Source organism: Wyeomyia smithii, chromosome 1, assembly GCF_029784165.1.
Source record: "Wyeomyia smithii strain HCP4-BCI-WySm-NY-G18 chromosome 1, ASM2978416v1, whole genome shotgun sequence".
Lineage (NCBI taxonomy): Eukaryota > Metazoa > Arthropoda > Insecta > Diptera > Culicidae > Wyeomyia > Wyeomyia smithii.
This window is the reverse complement of record NC_073694.1, coordinates 153,473,621-153,492,275: the sequence shown is the minus strand read 5'-3', so window position 1 is coordinate 153,492,275 and position 18,655 is coordinate 153,473,621. Positions and strand designations below refer to the sequence as shown.

Below are 18,655 nucleotides of genomic sequence, written 5' to 3'. Positions count from 1 at the left end.
CCGTTGTACGGGTGTCGTGGGCAAAATGTATGAAAAAACTGGATGTCAGGTATCTTGTTTTTGTCATCTTTGATGTTAACAAGCCTATGGAAAATACGATTTTCATAACATATCTGAACTGTTATTACATCTATCATATCTATAATTTTGCCTACACTGATGCAAACCATTGATGATTGTGGCCCACAATGTGGGAAAGAAAAGTTCTGAGCACCGTCACCTACAAGCTTTTTCTCTTAGTTAACCAGGGGTTCACTTCAAGCTTTTTAGTGTAATTGCCTCAAAAATCATACGTTTTATGTCAATTAAGAGTTTAAAATCAAACGAATCAAAGTGTAAAATGCAATCGTATTAAGTAATAAAGTGTTCCATGATGATTGGAATACGAAGTAGGGTGTTGAAAGATAGTGTTTTTCCGCTAAAAAAACGCTGTTAAAATCACATAAATCCAAACAATCATTAGCATCATCGAGGCCAGCGCCCTTTTGTTACCACTGTCCGTTTCACCGTAAACAGGTTCAGTAAGATAAGTACAAGCAAAAACATCATATCCAAAATAACACTGGTATCTCTGGATTGATCCCATACAAATGACAAGCGTCAAATCGAACAGCGCACTCCATCTATTGAAGGTGGAAGTTTGCTATGGAAGTACTGGTAATTACATCGCAGCGAAGACAGATTGTGCGTATGTGATGGTCCAGCCTGTGCATTCGGCTTGCATTCGCATCGCCAGTAGACACATTAGCATACGTTTGTTCCACTTTTACTCAAAAGAATGCGCTGCCAAAACTGTAGCTCAATCTCATGTAAAGTTTGAAACAGGAGTTTGACATTGATAATATTGTTTTTAAATAAATCCTAAAAATGTTTCAGTAATTTATAATATATTATATAATATGGATATTTCAAACCAACAAACAAACTCCAATAAAGTGTAAGCGAATTCGAAATTCTTCACAGCAACACACGACGTACGATATCTAAATCGTCTAAAACTACTAAATCCTGCTCTAAACTTGCAGCAACAAACAAACGCCGCCCAGGGTCCACTTGGCCGGTTTCTCCTTTGATTTCAAATTGAACGTCCACACATAGGTGGGTCCTCGAATCCTGCAGAAAAAAAGCAAAATTAAAAAAAAAAAAAAAAACAATATATTAGGATTTAAACTAACCTAGTTTTATAAACCGGACATTCGTATATGTTTTTCGTTTCCTGTTTGTCCTGGGTGATCGCCTTGATAAACATGACCGGCATCTGCGGGAAAAGCTCCTTCAGCCGGGAGCTGGCAATCGACCCAATGCTGGTATCCCAACGGGCCCCTTCCATGTACAGACCGTTAACGTATGCCCCCTCCCGGGGCGGAGCACTGATATCCTCCTTCCAGCGCTTGGTCACATCGCAGCTTAGGCACATCTTGTCCAGGGGCCATTCATTTTTGCGGGCAGTTTGCTGCATTATTGCAGTTAGGAAGCTCTGCGGGTTGAAGAACCCAGCTAACCACACCGAGGACGGTAGGTTGAAGTCGTTGGACCAGGCCTCCAGTTCCTTGATGCGGATGGTTAGATCAGCAAACCAAGATTGCAATCCAAACATCGAAGGGTAGGCACGCTTGGTCCAGTTTTCAGGTACATCATCGAAGAACAGGGATGCTTCTAGCTCTTCCATGTCGGAAGTTATGGTAAGTTCTCCCTTCAGTCCAAGCATGAGTTCTCTGAGAGATCGTTTCATCTCGCGAACTAAAATGTTCATTCGTTCGCACTCCTGGAAAGCGACGATTATGAATGGCGTACGGTCTTCGACTCGGGCCATCAGCTCGACCATGTTGAACTCTTCAGGCAATTTGTCTGTGAAATCCTCAATGATACATTTGACGACATCTTCTCGGCTGACGGAGGAACCGGAAGTGGCACCCGAATCACGGGGTTGTAGTTCGAAAATGGTTTTGAACAGTTGCTCCGAAAGTGTTGTAAGGAAACCGATTTCGGCATTCGGATGGAGACCGTAGAGGTACGGTGATTCCACGGGTAAGTTATCGTCAATATAGTTGTGATAGCCGCTGTAATCCAGATTTGGTGGCGCAGGAAACCCAGTGCACAAATTCAAATCGCCATCAACCAACTCCGGCTGCATCAATTCTTCCAAGTAGGTTCGACATAATCTCCGATCCCAATCATCTGTGATGTGTCCACCGTACATGATTTCACCAAACAGATAGCGTAGATCCTCCCATGGGACACGATTGTTTGCCTCCAGATAGTTGTATAGAACATACACGCTAATTGTGAGGTCACCTACGTTGAAAGGATACACACGATTCCAGCCTTGAGGACCAAACTTTCTACGTTCCGCGACGACAGCATGGAAGTAGCAAAGTGAGAACAAAATAGCTTTGAACTCGGCCTCTTTGCCACACATCTCCAGTGTTTCCTGGTTGAAGTTATCCAATGCTTTATGAATGTTTGCGAGCATTCCAGTGGGAGGTTCGTTGGTGATTTTGATAGCGGATTCGAGTATTCCCTGGGGGATGATATGAAATTCTGGAGAAGCGGCTGGTTCTGCACTGATGAACAGCCGATAGTTTTCGTGCGAGTCATCCTGAGTTGCTTCCATTTTCTTTTCCAGTGTTGAGAGCCATTTTGCCACCAAATGAATGTTTTGCAAGATCACCCAGTGACCCTGCTTGGATGCAACGTCGATTGCGTTTTCCGCTACCACTTCTTGACCTTGTCCAAGCGAGACGTTGTAAAAGTTGCCGTGATCAGTGGAAAATCGTAGCTTCTTGCCCAGTTTCTCAACATCCTAGAAAAAAGTTTGAATTTAGCGTTGGATGGCTTCAGCGGTTCTGTTCGTACCTTTAAGGGGTCAACACCAGGTGACAGAATGAAGAACACCGGAGTCGAAGCGCTGGTTTCCTTGAATGACTTATCAAACTCAACCATTCTGGCTTCCACGTATTTTGCTCCCAGTTTTTCCTCGACAAAGGCTCGCACCGCGTAAGTCATCCGATCCGGTCTTAAACAGCGCATGATGCACAATCGCTGCAGAGCGTTCTTATTTTTCCATTCACCCGGCATTTTTTCACGCTCGGGACACTCCGACTCGATTAGTTTTTTCCAACGCTTGGCCGAACCTTCGATATCCTTATCTAGAGATCTAAACTCGTCCATACCGGAAAGGGCTTTTATACCACCCCATCCAGCGTTCGTTAGGAAATCGAAGGGCGAAGTTAGATTCGGTGTGTAAGGGAATCTTAGCAGGAAGTCCAATTCAGTTGGATCGATTTCTTTAGCCTGCAACAAGATTTGAATAGCCATTTGAGCCATGAAGATCAGTTTGTCTTTTTCAAACAAGCCTCGGCTTGTGTACATGTGAACAGCGAAAGTAATTGAATCAATCAGGTTGAAGACGCGGTCCTTTAGTTTTTCAGCTTCTGGGGTGGCAGCAATTGCGTCCTTGAAAACGGTTGTGAATGCTTTCAAAGAAAATTGATAGATTGGATTGATCTTGTGCAGATCGTTCAGGATGAAGTACAGAATCGATGCACGCTCGGCTGCAGGTCGGTAACTTTCACGCGCCACGTCGATCTGTTCGGAGGTTTTTTTGCCTTCGCGAACCTTGATTTCAACCTCGGCCGCTGTTTTTTTAGTCTTTTCTAGGTTCAAAACAAGACTTGCATCTTCTAGAACATTCTCTCCAGCGGACGAAAGTCGACTCAATAGATCATCCTCCAGCATCTTCAGGGTGATTTTGAACGTGTTCTGTTGCATTGTTAGATCAGCTTTCTGTTGCTCCAAATCCGGACGTTCGGCTTTGACGACCTCCGCAAGTAATTGCTCTTCGAGACCATCCCGGGTAACGGTGAAGTTGATCAGCGTTGTTTGCGCTTGCATTTCCGGTTTGTAGTGAGGATTTGCTAGTTTAGTTTGTAGGATCAGCTGAAAGTTGGGATTGTAATCGATTTCTTTTTCGCCCATTCGAAGACATTTGCCTTTTTTAACCAACATTCTTCCCAGCAGCGGATCCAGAACGGCGTCAATTGTTTCACCGATATTCTCGATCAGCAATGTGCTACCATTGGTAACACATCTTTCGATGGTGTCTAGGTACCCTTTGGCGGTTAACCGAAGCACGGTTAGATCGTTGCCGTATTTTTGTTTGATCCACTTGATGCCTTGCCTGTGGAATAAAACGAACGTTAATATTTAGATCATTCACTATACAGGGTGCTTACAGTTGGGGATCGATCATTAGAGGCCAACGGGACGAATAGGTAAGAATAGCGGCATTTTCTGACGACATGCGATCTGATGGCAGCCCTTCATTGTTCCAGGAAGCGATGACAGCATCGTCGACAATCAGGTTAAGAGGATCTACGCCCTCGGTGAAAGGTATAGCAGGCTGTTGAAAGAACATGTTCGTAGCTACGATCAGTCAATAATTACTTCAATTACCTTCGCCAAACGGAAAGTTGGGATCCACATTTTCTCCTGCAGCTCGACCCGGTACCGTCTGGTGAAGCAACCGACGTAACTAATAAAACAGGCAATCAAAAGCACATCACCTGGAAGAGTCACCGTTTGGCTCTTCAGTTGCGCTATCGATTCCCGCCAGCGCACATTTTCGGACGCCAATCCATTCACCAGACGGTGCGCAAGGTCTATCGTGAAGGCGGTTTTGTCGGCTTCGTCCTGACACTTTTGTTTCTCCGCCAGAGCATCGTTGAATTCAGCCTGAATGACGCCAAGTCGTTCCTCCAACTCGTTGATCATGCTGGTCAGATCCATCAACTTATCCTGGGCCGCCTTCAGTTCGCTCTGCGCTTCATTCAGTGCCCGTTGTTTGGGCTCTACCACCAGGTACACTTGGTAAAATTTGTGAATGTTTATAACCCAAGCGCACAGTCCAGCCGCGGCTGCGGACTTAGCACGAATTTTCTCTGGATCGAAATCAGGATCCTGCGAGTGAAAATGTAAAAGACGTAAGATACAAACCTTAGAAACATACTCGTTGAGATACCTTTAAGTAATCCTGCAGCGCTTTTATAACATCCGGTTGAATGTGCTCCTTGTCGTAGTACAGCAGATCGTTTAGAAATACATCAACCTTATTCATCATCAATTTACACGCTTTCCAGCTGCGATCTTTGGGAATCTTTCCTTTGGGTGAGAACAAAACTAACACGGCTGCGCAAACCTTCACCACCAGTTCCGGTGGGGACCCGAACGACTTCAGCTCAGTCAGGTTGGTTTTGTCCAATGTGTTCAGGGCTTCTTGTGCCGCAAGCAGCGCCGGTTCTGCCTTTTTTAAATCCTCTTCGCAAATCTTGGCCTTCACACCGACATCCTCTTCTATTACGCGTACCTTGGTTTCCTCTTCGGCGGCAAAGTTTTTCTCTTTCTGAACTTTCTCGTTTTCGGCCCCCACCACTTTGATCAATTTATCCGCTTCTTGGTTCTTTTTCTTGAGAACCACCTCTTGTTCTGCCAGTTGAACCTGAAGCGAATCAACCTGCTCAGCGCATTCGGCCAGTTTCAGGATTCCACTCTCCAGTCGCAAAATACGATTGTTCAGCTCGGCGTACTTCTCTTTGACGAACTTCGAATAGAGAGCGATCAGCTCCAGGAATGATTTTGGCGTTGTGTAATTGTAGCGCCGTTCGTTTTGTAAGTAAATGTGGGACATTTCGTTGACCGTTCCGTGAACAAACGCCATGAATACTGCAACTGGTTTTACTAGATCTCGTGGCATTACTTCAACATCAGTAAGGAACCTGGTAGAAACAGACTCTAACGCTGTCTTGGGCCACTCATGAAACCAATTAATTGCGGTACAATTCACCAAAGCAGGGAACTTTCGAGCTCTAACTCTCAGAGTGGATCCCACCGGCGAAAAGCATAAGACAATTTTCAACGACTTCCGCACTTTGTCAATAAAATACTTCCAGCAGTTGTCTTTCGTATCCAAAATACCCAACTGTTTGACCTCGTTCCGCAGAGCATTCACGATGTTGTCGATTTCGTCCTCCGGGAAAAGTTCGGGTATCTCACCGGATGCTAGCAAATCATTGATCAGCACTAGGAACGATTCTTCCGCAACCTGTGCGTCCGTCATCAGGAACATGCAGGGCACATTTTTCACCCCAGTTTTCATGTATAGTACCGCCAAATCCGCCTTCAAGTCAGCTATCCCATAGCCCTTCCGTAGCTGAATTTGCGAAACTTCCAGTCCCGAAATGAAGGCTGCCAATCTCGATAGAGACTGCTTACCAGATCCACCAACTCCAATCAGCAGCGCATTCCCTCTGGGTCCCTCCAGAATCCTATTGATCCGGCAAACGTGACTCATGGCATCCTCAAAAAGCACCAAATTCATCGCTCCAATCATATCGTTGTAGTTCAGCTGGGCCTCCTCCAGTGTTTTGCCCAAACTCTCCCAGTTGGCAACGGGCATGTATTTGGGATCTACTAAACCTTCGGCAAAGTGACAGTAAATGATCGGCGTTGAGAAGACTTTGGACTCATCGAACTCCTCGAATGATTTTTTGACGACCTCGGATCGCAGCTTCCGGTAGGTCTCAATATCTCGATCGTCTACCAGCTTGTCACTGTAGACCCGGGTAGCCTCGTGAACCCACAGTCTGATAAAATAGTTGGGCTCCGGGCAGGTGTCACCGTTTGCAAACAACATGCCCTGGAATATATTTGCCAGATCACGCAGGTTGAAAACATAGTGGAATTTAATTGCAGTTGGTAGGAAAGTTTGGCCCATTCGTAGATGTAGACTCAGAGCGCAGGATACCAATGCAGCACAGATTTTTTGAGTTTGTAGCGAGAATTTGTTCAGTGGATTGGAGAGATGCTGCGAGAGGATTGAATAATAAATGTGATACAGGGGGTCCCCGGTTGGGAAGCTGACGGCGAAAACGCAAAAGTGACGCTGCAGCCGAGGGTCTATTGTGAATGATCCGGCCGTCGGGTTCATGCAGGATACAAACTGACAGTTGTGTATGTCCTTTAGGGTTAATTTGGTTCGATCGTACCAATGTCGGTAGTCCATAAACTGGCGGATTAATGTGTGCGGTTGAACGGTACCATACGTGTCCACTTCAGGCATATTCATATCATCTACGAAGTAGACCATGGTTTTGCTACCGGGTGGACCAAAATTTCGACCTGCTTTTTTCTCCAGAGGTTTCTCCAGAACTCGTTGTAGCATTTCCGAGGTGGTGTAGAAGTTGAACGGTACGTTGGTGACGGCGTAATTGTACGAAAGGTTGTTCAGCTTGTCGGCTACGATCACGCTTTTACCAGACCCAGCACCACCGATCAGCATTACCGGATGCTTTGCCTCTATGAGAATATCCATGAACCACCGAAGGCGTGTAGTTTCCGCAGTCGGGACTAGAATCGATTGTAGAGGAATGTCGGTATCGAGCTCGAAGCTAGGCACAAGCTCCGTCCAAGGGTTGAACTTTTTTGTCTCTGGGTCAATGTAGTAGTTGAAAATGGTTCCACCGGGTGGAAAGCGGATAACTTTGAACTCGTTGATCCACCATTTGTGAAATTCATTGCGCCAATCTACCAGCTGGTCTTGATACAGGGAGGACCCGAAGCCCCAAATTACAGCAAATACGTAGTAGATCTCGTACCATTCTTTGGGACTATCCGGTGGAAGATTGTGCGGTGTCAGTAGGCAGTCTAAAAGGTGGCACGTCATCTGAATCATTGCTATCTCCGAAATTGGTGTGATCTTCTTGAACCGCTTGTGTGCTTCGATCAGCGGGGGAATGTATTTGTCGAATAGAACAGAAAGAATACTCTTTTCGGCTTGAGTTTCCCGGGAATCAATCCATGAAGCAACGAATCTGAAAGAGAGTACTTTGATGTATTGAAGAACTACTAAATTAGAACTACTCACGGATTCCAGCCAAGGTCTTGAGGGTTAATGTACAGAATACCCGCACGGGATACGGTGGCTGGAGTCGCCGTCCTTAGATTAGAAATTTCGAACAGTAGACGCATCTCTTTTGTGAGTGCGATCCGTTCGTTACTGGCCAGTGTAAGCACCTTGTTGTCATCCATGACCGTGTTCAAGCTCTCGATCCACATGGGATCAATGTCTCCATCCAGTACGATCCACTTGGGACCGTTTCCACCCATGTTCGCTTGGTCACGCATTATCACCGAGAAAAGACCATCTTTCCACTCACGAGTTGCAGGATTAATGATACCGAACAGTTCGTCGTAGTCACAGCTTTTGGGTCCAGATCATTGAAATGGGGCTTTCGTCGCTGGTTTTGGTACGTTTTGAACAATGTCTTCCAAACCTGAGTCTTGCCGGTACCGGCAAAACCAACAATGAATACAGAATGACGCACAGCGAACAGCTCTTCTAACTGAACAACCTTAAGAATAAAGTTATCCTCTGGTTGGAGCTTCAGATCTGTAGTCGATTTTCTGATAAGCCGTTCAAAATCTGGAGATCGTTTTCGGGGTACATCCAGCGCTGGAAACAGATCCCCAATCAGACCCATGAAGACGGGCACGTCATCAGTTACAATTTTCGGAATATTAAAATCTCGCAAGGCTCGCATCAGCACCTGATCTTCCGGGCGTTCGCGGTCACCCCTCTGGGAATAGAAAAGAACGTACAATGCAGGCTTTATTTTTCATACCACGAAACATACCTTTAGTGATCCGGCAACAACCAACACCGACTTTATAGCCCGCAAACCCCAATCGTAGTGATCCTGCTTCGACAGCAGCTCCTTGCACAGCGTATACAGCGTAATAAACTTTCGCGCCAACAGACGAGCCTCCTGGAACCCTTCGGCGACCAGCATAATTTCGCAAATCAGTTCGAAGTCCGGCACGACCATGGCACACGGTCGGAATAATGCCTTCAAGTTCTCGGGCAGCTCAGTACGTCCCGCATAACCGGGGTTCATCGTGATGAAAATGCCAACCGTCGGAATAAGCGAGATGATTTCACCCATAAAATTGAATCTCTCCTTCTTGCCCTGTTTTGTATGCAAACGAAGAGTTAATATTTTCCTCTTCCACCAACGTTCGATTGAAACATCAAAACTGGGGTTGTGGTGAAAATGAATGGATCAAACGTGCAAATAGTCCTAACTGTGCATTTGCGTCACCGCGACAGACTAATGATGCCTCGTACATGCAGAGATTAAGCAATCGAGGGTCGTTTAGCGTCAGAGTCCAGCCCGATCCACAAATGGAGCCCATTCACTTTAATGCCCGATGCTGAATACGAAACGCGCGACTGCAATTTACTTTAAACTAATCGCCGAAAACGGCTAATCGGCCTGCCAGGACAGAGCTTTTAGTAAGCTTCATCACAGACTGGAACGCGATTTGATTTTGGTGGCTCTAAATTTGAATGGGACAGAGCAGTAAAAAAAAGCTACAATTGGAAATGTCCTCTTCATGCAAGTGCAAGTGTGTGCGTGTTTTGCCATATCAATTCGTTGGATGCTTCATTCCAAGCGGAAGTGGTTTTACAATGCAAATGGGTGGTTCGTTTCGTGCACGCACAACTGTCTCAATACGGGAGTCGAAATGCCGAACAGGGAGGGAAAGGACCCTACAGGATATCATAATATTTAATCGGTGCCATTATACGAGTATGGGGCCAAGTTCGCCTTCGAACGGTGCATGAACGCAAGCCGGAGTTGAAATCAATGTCGTTTGGATGATGTAATTGGCTCGTATCGAGGTGGTATCAATATCTGTGTTGTTTGCTTCCGGTGTTCCGTAAAACGTTAAATGGAATGACTTGGTTTTGCAGTATTTGCGGCAGTAACTCCGAGTTCATTAAACATTGAAAAGCAAGCGGTTCGGTTTTGTTTCCATCGCGCGCGAGGATACATTCAAATGGCAGCAGGATGAGTTGGGGTATATTTGCAAACGTGTTTTCCTGTGTGTATGTGTTTATTTCGATCGCAGATGAAAATGTTGTGGCTGAATCGAACTAAATTAATTGGGCTTTGAGTTTGTGTTAGGTTTACTTGGTACACATCGAAGAAAAGTAATTATTCTGAACATTTTCGGGCTTTGTTTACATATCGTCGGCTTCGTGCAACACTGGCACAACTCAAAATTTCCCATTTTTGAGTTTTTGATGGCAAACGATGCGAAATCTAGTTAAGTTTCATCCCACGACAACTCGTTTCGAAATTCCTAAAAAATCCAGAGTTATGAGTAGAAGTGCCTTTGCTGCACAAATTGAAATTTCTTCATAAAGTTAATAAAAATAAGGTTTTAACTTGGATAACGTGCTCATAATATATGCATAATAGACTTAAAAGTGTTAAATAAGGATTGGTAATCCTAAGCTTCAAAGTATTCTTGAAAATCGAAAAATAAATTTTCGACGCAAATTTTCAAACGCGTTTTTATCGAATCTATGTTTTTTGAGTTGTGCCAGCGTTGCACGAAACCGACGATATCATTGTTTAAATTTTCAACATGTTATCCAATGCTGGTTTAAGATGAAATAGTATGAATATTCGTTACGCATTATTGGGTACTATTTATGGAAAATTTTTGTACAAGCGAATATTCACTACCACTCGCGCATCATTTCAAATTAATAAGCAATAGTTTGCAGGTCAAATATTTTAATGTTATGTTTGTGATAAAATATAATTGCTTAAAGGGTCAGAATTCATGAAACGGATCACTAAACATCGCGATGTCAAATTTTTTTAAACAAATTTTAAAAAACTTCAAGAGTTTCACTAGGGAAGTTTATTTTCCAATTTTTATTGAATTTGAGTAAGTTTTCAAGTTGTTATTGTCATTCAAAAATTTAGGTCTTTGAAAATATTGCATCGAATTTGATGAAATTTCCACAGCAGATGCATCCTAAGTTGTAGTTTCTGAGAATTTTTTTTGAGAAATTTTTTTTTCCACTAGTAACTATTTAAAACAATATGTTGAAAAAGTATGTCCTGGGGCATTAAAAAATCTGAAAAAAATTAAAAGTGTATTCTTGTCCAAAACTTCCTGAAAATTTCGAGTTGGTGTTATTTTTTGTTCAAAAGATATGGGCTTTCAAAGTTTGTGCCGCACATGTATTCTGCTAATCTCTCTGTTACTTAAAATTCGCAGGAAGATATTTTAGTGATCAGCTAAGAGATGTGTATTGCATCCGCGGAAAGTGGTTGATGTCGCAGGGCATTTCGTGAGTCACATGACGCACAGTCGAAAGCTCTTGCTGTGATTCTGACAACTGAAGGGCTTGGAATTGATACAAACGCTTTTCATTTGAAAGCGGGGATTATCACCATCACTCTCACATGATTCTCAATTGAAAATGGCAATGAGCGCTGACGGAGACAGAACCCACGAGCAATTTTGTTGATTTACAGCTTAATAAGCTATTATTCAGTGGATTTCGGTTGAACTATAGTTTAACAAGCCGTTATCCAACAAAATTGTTTGTTGGGAAAGCTTCCATACAGTACTTCACGCATATATATAGGAAAGAGGAAGGAAATATTGATCGGAACTTGCGTAACGTATTTATTGGATGCCATTGCCGTTCTAACTACGGCTTGCAGTATTAGAAAACTACCATCAAACGACGCGATGCGGTGCTAATTTCAATTGAGACGCTGAAGGAAAGGAAAGAGTCTCTCCCTCCGTCATTCTCTCCGTCGATTGAAATAATCATTAGTGTTATTTGAAATGATCCGAAAGAAGAAAGAGGGAATGAGAGAAAGAAGTGATTCGTTGATAGTAGCCGAAAGGAATCAAGTGAAAATAAAACTGTTCGAATCGAAATGACGGCGTGAGTATATCAGTTTCGTAGTTTTGTTTCGAAAATATAGAGCCCTGAACAGTACTTATATTGTCCTTTAACAAAAATATTAGAATGCAGGGTATTTTCAAGAAAAAGAAGGAGCAAAACCCGCAACTGATAGACATCTCAAACACTGGTAAAAAAGTGCTGTAAGGAATAGCACTCGATACACGTTCAACTGGCGATAGTGAAATGTTCGTAATTGATATACAAAAATATCCGAATAAGTTTTATTCTCTACACCTCATTAGTTAATTAGGGACTTTTTATTTGTTTCTTAGGTTTTCGTTTGTCTTGATCGAGCAAAGAATATTATATTCATCATCAAAGGCATATACGATTCATTGCCATCAGCGATGGGCACCATTTCGCCTATTTTTAGATCGGTTAGTGAACATGGTACGACAACACTACTGGTACTGGTTTGTCAAAGTTCGCATGCTTTTGGCGATTTGATGTATTTATCACAACAATGCCATGATATATAAAATAGAAGTCGTGGGACAATTATGTCTAACATGTTATGATAGTAATAACGCTACGCTATAAAGCTCAATTTTGAGGATGCAGGAAACAGACATAGAAACGATGCGCTGTACATTTTTACGGTACTGGAAAACATTTATGTTATCTCAGGAAACAAATTTTCAATAAAAGACTTTGGGGAGCTTAAGAATTCTCGAGCTGGGGCCAACAGAAGTTATGTGGAAATTGGGCCTTCGAATTTCATTTAGCGGTAGGGCTCAGAAGCTTCGGTTCTTCGAAAAATGTCCCCAACGGTAAAAATAAATTGAAGCTGAAAGAGATTGCCAGCTGAAAAATATCCACAGAATCGAATTTCTTAAAGTTTAAGGTAACACTAGATTTTAACGTTTTTTGCATCTTTAAGAAATTTGGCATCACAGTTGTTTTTGCTTTTGAACATTTTTTCATTGGTAAAAATGTATAATTTTACCCGTACGACTTTCCGAAGTCCGATTGTGCTCAAGTTTAGAATTGGAACTTCTTTCAAGAAAACGAAACTTTTGAGCCCTACCTCTAAATCTCTGAACGAAATTCAGAGGTCTTTTTCCTTATATATCTCATTGACACTTATTTTTTGTTGAGGTTTTAACCGGCGGTCATTCTCCTGTCAATGAAAACTATGTTATATTGCATACTGTTTGAGCAACATCAAATAATGGATTATAACTAGTTTTTTCGTAGAAAATTCTGATTGCAATCCATATCAATGAGGCTCTGCTGCAAAGTCGAGGGCAAGGCAACAGTGCGACTCTAAGTCAATGCTATTCAATTTCGATTGAAGTAAATTAAGAGTGCATACGCTTTGACAAACAAGTTCTTGAGTCTCATTTTCATCGGTGCTGTCTGAGATTGTCATTTTCGGTTGTCAGTTGCGGTTGTCAGTTAGAGCGCGAAATTCTCATTTTTCTTTGAAATCACAATATTTATCAAGACTAAGATTTTGCTGGTCACATTTAGCGTAACTTCTCCGTAAACTTCTATGATTGTGCGCATTATTTTAAATACAGGGTGGCAACATAGAAGCGATACACGTATTCAAGTGTCCCTTATTGTATTTTCTGTCACCGCATGACAAACATCTGAGCATGTTTTGAAAGAGCATCACTCTTTATTGTTTATTCGGAATAACAACATTATTATTTCGGATGAGAAGGTGTTTACTCTGGAGGTAACTTTGAACAAACAAAATGACAGTGTTTATATGCTCCATAATCTTCGTGATATACCAGCCAATAGAAGAGCAGTCGAGCGATATCAAAATGCGTCAGTTGTGATAGTTTGGGGAGGTATATCAACCGAAGGAAAATTACCATTCCTACTCATTGACAGGGGCGTGAAAATAAGCAAGAAGGACCACTCTCAACACATTATAAAAGGCCATTTGCATCCTTGCGTTCAAACGCTTTTTGAGAATGACAGTTATTGCTTTCAACAGGATTCATAACCAGCGCATGCCTATTGATCGGTCAGAAATGGTGTAAGCCGAATTTGCCTTGTTTCATCAGTTCATCTGAATGGCCTGCATCGTCACCGGATTTGAACCCGCTAGACTTCAGTATATAGGGATACATGATAGGACGACGTTAGGCATTTGAGTTTGTACACATCTAAAGAACTTTTGGTGAAGATTTGGACCGAAATGCCGAACGAAGTTGCGCGTGCGGCTTGCAATGACTTCGATAAGCGTCAACAGGCCGTTATAATACACAAAGGTGAAGGATTTAAACTCACCTAAGTAAATTGTAATTAAACTACTTATAGATGTAATTAAAATCGGTTCCGAAGTAAAACAAAAAATTTGTTCGAGTTTTATGACGTAACTAAAGTGTATCACTTTCACGTTGCCACCCTGTAAAATTTGGACAACAAAGCCGGGACGCGGTAATTGTGACCATAACGTAATATTCCACAACCATAGCCGATTCCAGTGATAAATTATTTTCACACCCACGCACTGGTGTTGAAAAACTCAAGTTAAAAAAATAGCACTTGGTTCGATCTGGTCGCACGCCGACCAATAAGACTTTAAGCACAGACTAACAGACGTAACACTGGATCCTAGCTCCATCGCCACAAAGAACGTTCATTTCAAATTTTCAATCGAATAACAGTCATCGCGCGAAAAAGTCGTCTGGGGCGCTGTCATGTATTCTCATACATACATATATATATATATATATATATATATATATATATATATATATATATATATATATATATATATATATATATATATATATATATATATATATATATATATATATATATATATATATATATATATATATATATATATATATATATATATATATATATATATATATATATATATATATATATATATATATATATATATATATATATATATATATATATATATATATATATATATATATATATATATATATATATATATATATATATATATATATATATATATATATATATCTATATATATATATATATATATATATATATATATATATATATATATATATATATATATATATATATATATATATATATATATATATATATATATTAACCGGGAGAAACAGGCGTCGCCTGGAGGAGAAGGAGTATGCAGCGCTGGAACAGCTCTATCATTCTTAGGAAAAGCGAAAGTTTAACCAGAAACTCAACACATTAGGCAAAGGCTTTGTGCCGCGAGCCGAAATGTGCCGGGATAAAGATGGTAGTACGGTAGACGGACGATCTTGAGGCGACCGAAAGGTGGAGGCAGCTCTTCGACAAACAGCTGTATGACGCCCAGATGGCGGCGAAGAAAGCGATACCGTCGGTGCAATAAACATAGAAAACTTGCCAGCCTCAACGATAAGCAAAGTTAAGGATGGCAGCAAGCAGCTGAAAAACAATAAATCGGCTGGGAAGGATGGCCTTGGAGGGGAGCTTATAAAGATGGGCCTGAAAAAACTGGCTACCCGTTTACACCGGCTCTATCAGCCGGTCAGCAATTCGGGATACAGAACATCTACAAGAAAGGCGACAAATTGGATTGGACAGTGGTTTAAAATAGCAATTTCGCGAACTTAATTCTATAGTTTCTAAGTGCTTCACTATAGGAACACAGTGTGTTTGGAACAATTGCTTGTATTGAAATTGCTCACATTATGGTGTTATGAAACAACAGCCATAGCCTACAACATACGTCCATAGAGACACACACTAACATATTCAATCGTATATACATACACAAAACGTTCAAAAGCGTGTTACTATGATGATATCTCGTTATGCTGAAGGCAAAATGTTCAAAACCACACAAATGTTCAACGCTCGTTCTCTAAATTGTGACCAGTCGGACGAGTAACTTTTCCACCATTTTATAGTACTAATCTGAAGCTTCAAAATGCCGGTGAGTGTAGGCTTCCGGGTGTCCCCCTTTTTCTCCAATCCGCAGGAGAAAAAAGAGTAAATTATTGTTGAAATTGCTTATATCTTCCAAACCAAAAGGAATCTCAGCATAGTGCCTTCGTAAAGTTTTTAGAACATGATAAGGCCTAAAAGTCTCTAGAACATTGTGAAGAAAAAAACTCAAACAAAAAAGTTAGAAGCAAAAATTGAATTTACGAACATTGTCATATGAAATATAAGTTTTTTTAAAAACTGCAATACCTAGAGAAGAACTATTGTTAGCAAAGTTGTTTGTAATGAAATTATCTACAACTTTGCTGAAGACAACTTGGAGTTTCATGCAGAAACAAAAAAGTTACAAATTTTATATCGCAGGGGGCTGTCCGCTGTTCAACATTGCGCTACAGGGTGTAATGAATCGAGCGGACATCAACACGCCAAAACTAGTCAATTTGTATGCTTTGCTGATGACATGGACCTTGTGCGGCGGTGGTAGCGTTGGGTTGCAGGTAAATACGTCTAAAACCAAGTATATGCTAGTAGGCAGAACCGACGCCGACCGACGACGCCTAGACAGTAGCATTACGATCGAGGGTGATGAGTTCGAGGTAGTCAACGAGTTTGTCTATCTTGGTTCACTGGTAACTGAGGACAATGATACCACCCGTGGCATTCGAAGGCGTATTATCAATAGAAGTCGTACCTACTATGGGATTTACAGACAATTGCGGTCGAGCAGACTAAGCCCCCGTACGAAGTTTAATCTGTACAAAACGCTCATAAGACCGGTTGTTCTCTACGAACATGAAGCGAGGACAATGCTCAAGGAGGCCCTGCGAGTACTCGGAGTTTTCTAACAACGGGTACTATGGGCAATTTTTGGCGGCGTGCAGGAGAACGGAATATGGAGGCAGAGGACGAACCATGAGCTCGCGCAAGTCTATGGCGAACCCAGTATACAAAAAGTGGCTAAAGTTGGAAGGCTGGGTTGGCTGGGCAGGGCATGTTGCAAGAATGCCGGACAACTTTCCTGCGAAGACGGTATTTGCCTCGAATCCGGTATGAAGGAGACGGCCAGGGGTACAGCGGGCAAGATGGGTAGACCATTGGAGCGAGATCTGAGAAAGAGTACAGATCCCAAGGATTGGAAAGCGGCTGCCAATAACCGAGTCGATTGGAGTAACTATGTGAATCGACCATGTCATTATGATGGAATGCCAAATGAACAAAAAATAAACAGTCGCTGTTGCCATACTTCAAGTTTCCCTGTGCATCTCTGACGACTTAAACAGAAATGAAGGGGTTGCTTGTCACCGTGATCAGTGACGGATTTCTATACCTTTATCCTTCCCTATGCATGCCTAGATGTAGACTCGATTGTTCTTCTTTACCAAGTCTCGTTAGTTGCCTTGCTATCGGCGATTATAACTGCCTGAAGAGGTATTCATTTAACTGTGTGTGACTTTTTGCTGGGATTTAACGTGAAAGAAAGGTAAAATAGGGTTATGAGAGGATGCCTGAGAATAAACTCATGCGTAAAAGTTCCTTCGATGTTCAATAAGATAGAAAAAGAGATTACCCATAAGTTCGTTCAGTCCCTTGATGAGTAATGCCTATAGCAGGGCCGGCGTTTCATGTGGGTAGTATGGGTAGTAGTACCCACTCGGAAAATATCCATATGGGTACTTACTCACACGGAACTATCGGACAAAACCAAAAAAAGTACTGTTGCGAGCGACAGATTTTTTGATGGATATCGTTGAGCCAGAGGTTCTAAATCTACAAACTTATGTACAGTTCTAACGTTACTCAGTGAAAAGGATTTTTTTTTTTAATTGTTTCATTTACGATAGAGTTCTGAGTTTCATTTACGATAGAATTCTGAGTTTCATTTACGATAGAGTTCTAAAGTTTTGTTTTCTCGTAAAAATTTCTCATGCCAAATTTGCGCTCAATCGGACTTTGCGAAGTAGAGCCTCAAAGCGGTGAAAGTTACAGTTCTTCGATTGACGAAAGAAATGTTTGAGCTAGGAGTGTCTCTTGTGTGCTCTGGTGTAGCTCGAGTATTCCAACGCAAAAGTTAAAAAAAAAATTAAAATTAAAAAGTTTAGTTTTTGTTTTTAAAACAAATTTTCATAAAACAACATCAGTTTCCGACATTCCATGCATTTCTAAGAGATTTGCTACAAAAAATCGATTTCTGAAATTTCAAGAACTACTCTTGTGCATTTTTGGTTGGTCAAAAATGTAAGACTTTCACGACTGTAAGTGAAACCCTCTCAGAAGTTCGATTAAGCTCAAATTTTGGATGGAAACTTTTTTCGAGAAGACAAAATTGTTGAGCCCTAACGTTAGCATTGAAAAAAATGCTCAAAAAAGATCGATTCTTCATGAGTTTACCTTTACACGCACTGACGAAACTACCCATTCAGCATCAATCATAGTAACCCATGAGACGCAGCAGAAAAAATTGATTCAAACTCTAATCGTGATGGCAAAAACAGTTAAGCTACTTCGTTCAGAAGTGTGCGCGAACAAAGAACGTTACCCCGTCGCGTGGAAAATAGAAATCGTACGGAAAAGAGACATCGGTTACGCTTGTTCCGATATCTAGAACATCTTGGGACTGCTGGACTACAATCAGAGCATCGAAAGAAAGACCGGTTCCGGATGGCCGTCGACCCTGAGCGACAAGAAGCTTCAAAGAATGCTGAAGAGGAAAACCGAGGGGGTAGTGGCTACATCGCTGCGTACGCTTGATCGGGAGGTCGGTTCAACCGGCCAAACAGTGGAAAAGTACCTGGCGAACATGGACATTAGAAAGCGGCAGTCCCGTCCATTGGTCTCGGAGTTGCTCGATGGTCGAGTCGATTTTTTCGGCGAATCGCGACGTGATGATGGTGGTCCACGCCGAGACCTATCTCA

The 18,655-nt window shown here is 41.9% G+C and overlaps 1 pseudogene; it reads right to left on the bottom strand.

Moving 5' to 3' along the window:
* Positions 1-816: 816 nt before the first annotated feature.
* The window catches only part of LOC129732120 (dynein beta chain, ciliary-like), a 60,137-nt pseudogene continuing 42,298 nt past the window's right edge, over positions 817-18,655 (bottom strand).